The sequence below is a fragment of the Entelurus aequoreus genome, linkage group LG04 (genome assembly GCF_033978785.1).
Source record: "Entelurus aequoreus isolate RoL-2023_Sb linkage group LG04, RoL_Eaeq_v1.1, whole genome shotgun sequence".
Classification (NCBI taxonomy): domain Eukaryota; kingdom Metazoa; phylum Chordata; class Actinopteri; order Syngnathiformes; family Syngnathidae; genus Entelurus; species Entelurus aequoreus.
Window position 1 is genome coordinate 74197864 of NC_084734.1, and position 8090 is coordinate 74205953.

Sequence of the window (8090 nt, forward strand, 5' to 3'; positions counted from 1 at the left end):
ATTTGTGGTGCCCTGGTAAAAAAAAACATTTGGCCTCCCACCATTCCGGGCATATTGGGTTGGGACTTATGAAAACTAACATTACAACTGTCCTGCAAATCCCACCCATCACCACAAAAAGAAGCGACAGAATAAAGCATGCATTTTCTAAACTGGTGTGCACCAAATTTTCGGCAACAAAGAAGGTTCTACTGAAAAATGCCCCTAAATTGCATTTTTGGCTTTCGACTGAAAGACTTTGATCATCAAAACAAAACTGCTTAAAACCGTCCGTTGTGATGACATAAGCAAAAAGTGTGTGCTTATATAGAGTGGACGCAACATGCCTGCGGTGTGGATGTACATATCCAAGAAAAGGCCGGCGGACAGTGTTAGTCAGTTTATTTCGAACATGCATTCAATTACAATGTAATACATTACATATTTGATCTGCAAAAACGTCCAAAGTCGAAATATCAAGAAGAGAATCTTCTGCAAATACATTTTCCACGTCGGATGTAATCACCTGAAATACAAACATGAAAGGGAAGTACACTCCGAGCGCGTCCACTACGTCTGTGGCACCCTTAAGTATTTGGCCTATACATTATTATTGTTCTAATACCAGTGATGAATCAATATTTGTATAAGTTTACCGCCGTTTTATTTTGGAAGGATAACTTAATTTGTGCAATTGAAATGGCTTAATTTTAGTGAGGTTATTACACAATCATAGCCATTTATGTAGATTAGATAAGAATGTCACTTAGCACCCCACCCTATAACCCATCACCAGAGGTAGACTGCAGTCCTGTGGGAAGCACTGCCAGTCACTTCATGGTAAACGGGCCCATTAAAAGAAGCTCTCAATCCGGAGAAAAACAAAACTGCAAAACATAGAATTCCCGAAGTGAATAACAACATTTTAACATCAAATTGAAACATCCTTGCAAAGAGCTTATATGCATGCCTCAGAAAATGTCCTTTCCTATTTCAATGACTTGCAACTCATTGATTTGCCATCAGACATGGACTGGCAACAGTCCGGAAGTCCTTGAGGCAAAGTAGCTTCTACATAAAAGTTTGTCACCTATAGCAGTGGTCCCCAACCTTTTTGTAGCTGGGGACCGGTCAACGCTTGAAAATTTGTCCCACGGACATAAAGAAATACAATCATGTGTGCTTACGGACTGTATACCTGCAGACTGTATTGATCTATATTGACATAAACAATATGTATATATAGTGTTTTTATGTTGATTTAATTTAAAAAAAAAAAAAAATATTAATTTTAATTATTTCTTTTTTTTTATTTTAATTTCTTGCGCGGCCCGGTACCAATCGGTCCGGTGGTTGGGGACCACTGACCTATAGCATGGGAACAATGTTATTGCCATTACCCTTGAATAACATCTGTATAATTACTGTCTAGTGTTCTGCTAGAGCATGGGTGTCAAACTCTGGCCCGCGGGCCAAATTTGGCCCGCCGTGTAATTTCACTTGGCCCTTGAGGCGATATCAAATTAACACTAAAGCTGGCCCGCTGATCCTCCCGGGAGCCAGCCAGCCAGCCAGCCAGCCAGCCCAACGAGTGCTGGCCCAGTCACATATCATGTGCAGCTTCTGCACGCACACACATTAGAATGCAACGCATACTTCATCAACAGTGATACAGGTTACACTGAGGGTAGCCAAATAAACAACTTTAACACTGTTAGAAATATACGCCACACTGTGAATCCACACCAAACCAGAACCCTTTGCAGCACTAACTCTTCCGGGACGCTACAAGGTGTGTGTGGGGTTGGGGGTGGGGTTTGGTGGTAGCGGGGGTGTATTTTGTAGCGTCCTGGAAGAGTTAGTGCTGCAAAGGATTCTGGGTATTTGTTCTGTTGTGTTTATGTTGTGTTACGGTGCGGATGTTCTCCCGAAATGTGTTTGTCATTCTTGTTTGGTGTGGATTCACAGTGTGGCGTATATTTCTAACAGGGTTAAAGTTTTTTATACTGGCACCCTCAGTGTAACCTGGATGGCTGTTGATGAAGTATGCGTTGCATTCACGTGTGTGTGCGTACAGAAGCCGCACACATCGTGTGACTGGGTCTGAACGATGTTAGAATGGATGAAAAGCGGACGTGACGATAGCTTGTAGAGGACGTTAAAGGTTAATTTGTTCAACCTTGGCCCGCGGCTTTGTTCAGTTTTAAATTTTGGCCCACTATGTGTTTGAGTTTGACACCCCTGTGCTAGAGTGTTACTTATCGGCAGGATATGATTTCAATGTGTGGCCAGATTAACTTATTAATACATTCATTCATGGGGCATGGCTCGGTTGGTAGGGTGGCCATGCCAGCAACTTGAGGGTTCCAGCCAGATCCCTGCTTCCGCCATCCTAGTCACTGTTGTTGTGTCCTTGAGCAAGATACTTTACCCACCTGCTTCCATTGCCACCCAAACTGGTTTAAATGTAAATTAGATAATGGGTTTCACAATGTAAAGCGCTTTGAGTCACTAGAGAAAAGTGCTATATACATGCAATTCACTTCATTCATAATAATTCACAAATGTATTGTTTAGGGCAGAGGTGTCAAACTCAAGTACAGAGAGGGCCAAAATTTAAAACTGAACAAAGCCGCGGGCCAAGGTTGAACAAATTAACCTTTTAATGGGGACCCAAACAAGTTTTGCATTAAATATTGAACAAGCAAGGCTTATATAACTTTATAGTGACATGCAAAATCGTGTTTCAAATAATAATAATAATTAAAAAATATCAATGGCATAACAAATACAATTTAAATAAAAATGGAATGTCTCTTTTCTATTTGCAGCCTTCTGAGGTAAATATCAACATTAACTTTTTCCACAGGCTCATACATTTGAAAATAAAATAATGAATAAACCAACCATTCAGGACTTTAAACGGCTCAGTTTGCAACACACTGATCTAATCTGATGTGGATTTTAAAGATGATAAAAATGCTTGAAAGATGCGGCTATAAGGAGTCACCGTTGTAGCCTTCAAAGCCGTCTAAAATAACTTCAAAACCCTCCAGTAACATTTGATATACACACTGCAAGTCTATATATAATGTAGTAACAGACACGTTCATAACAATATGAAATGTGTTCAATATTTACAGTATTTTGATCATTTTATTCATTTCCGGGATTTATTTATTCCGCTTTCCGCGCATTGATTTCTGTTTCCATAGCAATGCACGTCTGACTTCTGGCAACAAAGGTGTGTTCCTACTTCTGGATTCAAACACTAGTGTGTTCTAATCATGGCCGATTTGGTATTATTTGCACAGCTATGTTATTTATTTAATGTAGAAAGAATATTTTTCTATTTTATTTATGTTACGTAATTCTGTACTACTTAAACAGTTTCTTTTATGTGCTGTTAATACCGATCTTGACTAACTGGGTTAATAAAAAAGCCACTGACTGTTTACAGTAAAGTTGTCATTCACTTTAATTTTACTAAATATCGCTAAAAATTAATATTTTTTATATGTATACTTTCACTGAAAAATATATCGCGATACATGTCGAATATCGAGTTTAAGTAAATATATATTGAGATATACTTTTTCGTCTATATCGCCCAGCCCTAACATTACCAATTGTGCACATTCCAAAAAGCTCATTTGGTGGAAGTAAAGCAAGATTCTTTTATAAATTACTCAATGCCTCCAGGGTTTGATTTCAAATTTTGAGGACTTGTGCAAATCCTAAATACACAACGGAAAGTACCAATAGGTAAGAAAAGTTTGTTTTGCATGAGTTTGACACCTGTGCCTTTATGATTTCAAAGCGAGTTACCCATTAATCTTTATGTAAAACAATTTAATATTCAAACGCATAGGCAATTGTACATTATCAGGTGATCACTGTTACAAGCGGCCCACTGAAGGCAACCGTCACTGGGATGTGACCCTCAATTAAAATGATTTTGACACCCCTGCTTTAAGGGAATCTTCGTACTAATCAATGTGACCCATCTTAATCCAAAACGGGTGGTGGGGCTCTCCCGTTGGAAATAGTGTGAGAAGCTCTGTCATCCGGGAGGAAGCTGCTGCTCCTCCACATCGAGAGGTTCGGGCATCTGGTCAGGATGCCACCCGAACGCCTCTCAAGGGAGGCGTTTCAGGCACATCCGACCAGTAGGAGGCCACGGGGAAGACCCAGGACCCGTTGGGAAGACTATGTCTCCTGGCTGGCCTGGGAACGCCTCGGGATCCCCCAGGAGGAGCTGGACGAAGTGGCTGGGGAGAGGGAAGTCTGGGCTTTCCTGCTTAGGCTGCTGCCCCCGCGACCCGACCTCAGATAAGCGCAATAAGATGGATGGATGGATTAAAGTTATGGTTAAATATATGTTTTTGTGACCATGTTTACATTCTCTTACTGGAAAGTTATGAGTTTGCTGAGAGGTTACATTCCCTGTCAGTCCACGTCATTGCAGGCCTACAATATAAAAAAAACATACTAGATGTGTAAGCCATTTACGGTGAAACCGTCAGTGTTCGGGGCAATCAGTACTGATGCGGTAGTCGTACCTAGGTTCCATTCTAGAGGCTAATCTTTCCTGTGATAAAATGGCAACCAAGGTAATCAGAAAGGTCAACCAACGAACGAGATTACTCTACAGAATCTCCACTCTGGTCAACAAAAGCACCTTGAAGATTTTAGCGGGAACTCTTGTTCAACCCTTTTTCGATTACGCATGCACCTCCTGGTACCCTAGCACCTCCAAAACCCTTAAATCTAGACTCCAAACATCCCAGAACAAGCTAGTCAGGTTACTTTTAGACCTCCACCCCAGATCACACCTCACTCCAAACCACTTCTCCAAAGTGGGCTGGCTCAGGGTGGAGGGCAGAGTAAAACAACTTGCACTGAGCCTTGTCAATAAAATCCGCTACACCTCCCTGATACCGAAGTACATGTCAAATTACTTCCTTAACGTAAATGACCGCCATAACCACAACACCAGGGGGAGTTCCACAAACCACGTTAAACCCAGATTCAGATCTAACAAAGGTCTTAACTCATTCTCCTTCTATGCCACATCAATATGGAATGCACTCCCAACAGGTGTAAAAGAAAGTGCATCTCTATCCTCCTTCAAAACCGCACTGAAACAACAACTCCAGGCAACTTCAACCCTTGACTAACACCCTCCCCGGATTGTAAATAACCAAATGTAAATAATCAAATGTAGTTCTAATGTATATACTTGTTCTTATGCTATCTGAACTCACGTTGTTCTCTGCTCGCTGTGCATATCCTACCAAGTCAGACCTACACTGTTTCAATGCCCATTTCTCTGATGATGCAATTGTTGATGACTGAAGTGCTGTTATCAACCAAACCCTCCTCATCCCACCCCCCGGATTGTAAATAATGTAAATAATTCAATGTATATACTCTGATGATTAACTTGTGTGATGACTGTATTATGATGATAGTATATATTTGTACCATGAATTGATTTACGTGGACCCCGACTTAAACAAAACGTAATCGGGTGTTACCATTTAGTGGTCATTTGTACGGAATATGTACTGTACTGTGCAATCTACTAATAAAAGTTTCAATCAATCAATCAATCGATGGATGGAAATAAAACTTCAAGGAGTATATCGCAACATTAGCCTTGGAGTGTCCCCACACTTTATGTTTCTGTTCATTGCGTTCCCAGCCAATGCAGAACAGACGATACTCCCCGACACAAACGGTTTAAAAGCCAACGTTCTTTAGTGAGCAACAGGGTGGCCCAAACTACTAAAAAGCTAACAATTGGGGGAAAATAGCTTAAAGTTACACCTGTGCGACTTTCGAACACCAAAAGTGAGTTCATTTGGATTTCCTTTAAAGTGGATAATTTAACTCTAATACGCTAAAAGATAAATAAAAAAAACATGCTATTGTATAATCCCTGCCTACATAGCTTACCTGCTAACGTACTTTGCCGAAGACGACACCTTGCTAAAGCTAATGCTAACAGACGAGCCGGTAAAGTATTCCGAATTAAACACAAAAGTGACGCTTAGATGGTTACAACACGCTCTCTAACAGTATCGCAACAATTTACACGTCATACCACCAAAAAGCTCAATGGAGAAACAAAGTGTAACTTACCAATAACAATTCGTTCGAAAAGTTTCAAGATGGAGGAAAGAGAATGGTATGTTTGTCCAAAGTTGCCTTCACGGAAATGGTATTGTTCCCTCTCTAGTGCTAACTTGACCGGATGTCTGCCCTCAAAGAGAGAAAAGAAAGGATTTAGTTCAAAGAGCCTCGCTCTAGACAGTTTCGGTAAAGTTTGTTTCGGTGACGACGGCTATTTCCCCACAATAGCAGAAGCGGAGGAGGGATAGGGCGGTGACCAACTTCCTGAACTTCCAGGCAGAACGGAGACCACAGAACTCACAGCCGGGCCCGCAAATGACGACTTGTTTTGGGCGTGGCGGGAGCGGTGCCTGTCCATATATGGATTCTGGATCCCAACCTGCCAGATACTTTGTTTTCGTTTAAAACTAGAACATTTAAGACACGCAACAATCGATTTTAAACCTTCTATGTCGTTTTAAATTGTTAAACAAATATTTTATCCGCTGCATAAATTTGACCCATATATAAGATGACCCTACTGTAAGAAAACCTCTCTTTTTGTTTTGTTTTTTAAATTAAAGAAAAATAGATATTTGAAAAAAAACATGTTTTAAAACAAACAGGTTTAATAATAGTTAAATCACAGTGTTTTTTTCCCCTAAAAAGCACAAAGAATGAAAAAAAAAAAATCCTAGTGTGCATCGCCGACCAGGGCAAGTTGGCTTCATTGCCCTGGCCCACAATGCTGACAGTACTATCCATCCATCTATCCATTTTCTATCGCTCGTCCCTTTGAGGGTCGCGGGGGGTCGCTGGAGCTTATCTCAGCTGCACTCGGGCGGAAGGCCGGGTACACCCTGGACAAGTCGCCACCTCATCACGTTCACTAAGGTGGGCACTATGTTTGACACATCAACTTAATGTGTATTATATTTATCCATGAGAGCATTTTTGCTGTAAATTGTGAGGTGTGTCTGTTAAAATCATGGTTGTTTTTACAAATGATGACAGATGTGAACAAGAGCATGTATTGTCTTTGTGTGAGGATGTAAATGAGGTGTGGTTGTATTGTATTTTAAGTATGTGTCAATGAAAGGGCATTTTATGACTTTTCTTAATTTGATTACATGCTATAATATGATTTTATTGTCATAATTTTATTGCATGATTTTTGTATCCCTTTAATTTGCCAGGGACTGCAGGTGGAAATTAGCTATTTAGCTATAATCTGGTACAGAGCATATCTGTCTTTGAGCTTAATGTTTCTGTGCATTGTCCCTTCAAATAAAGACTAAACTAAACAGGGCCAACACAGATAGACAGACAACATTCACACTCACGTTCACACACCGGGGCCAATTTAGTGTTGCCAATCAACCTATCCCCAGACAGTACAATCGTTACAGAAATAGCGCTATACATTTTTATTTTGTCATCTAATATACATGTACACTACCGTTCAAAAGTTTGGGGTCACCCAAACAATTTTGTGGAATAGCCTTCATTTCTAAGAACAAGAATAGACTGTCGAGTTTCAGATGAAAGTTGTTTTTTTCTGGCCATTTTGAGCGTTTAATTGACCCCACAAATGTGATGCTCCAGAAACTCAATCTGCTCAAAGGAAGGTCAGTTTTGTAGCTTCTGTAACGAGCTAAACTGTTTTCAGATGTGTGAACATGATTGCACAAGGGTTTTCTAATCATCAATTAGCCTTCTGAGCCAATGAGCAAACACATTGTACCATTAGAACGCTGGAGTGATAGTTGCTGGAAATGGGCCTCTATACACCTATGTAGATATTGCACCAAAAACCAGACATTTGCAGCTAGAATAGTCATTTACCACATTAGCAATGTATAGAGTGTATTTCTTTAAAGGTAAGACTAGTTTAAAGTTATCTTCATTGAAAAGTACAGTGCTTTTCCTTAAAAAATAAGGACATTTCAATGTGACTCCAAACTTTTGAACGGTAGTGTATCACATTACAAATG

General features: G+C 40.2%; 1 protein-coding gene across 2 annotated transcripts in view; it reads right to left on the minus strand.

The window, feature by feature from the left end:
- ctnna1 (catenin (cadherin-associated protein), alpha 1) overlaps positions 1 to 6453 on the minus strand; it is a 96317-nt gene extending 89864 nt beyond the window's left edge. Inside the window, exons 1-2 of one of the 2 annotated variants that reach the window (XM_062045672.1) lie at positions 6341 to 6453; positions 6127 to 6242 (exon numbers count right to left, since the gene is read on the minus strand). The gene's annotated coding sequence lies outside the window, so the exon portion shown is untranslated. Of the gene's footprint in view, positions 1 to 6126 lie in introns of both variants that reach the window. The other variant, XM_062045670.1, reaches the window with a different exon arrangement.
- Between the last annotated feature and the right edge of the window lie 1637 nt (positions 6454 to 8090).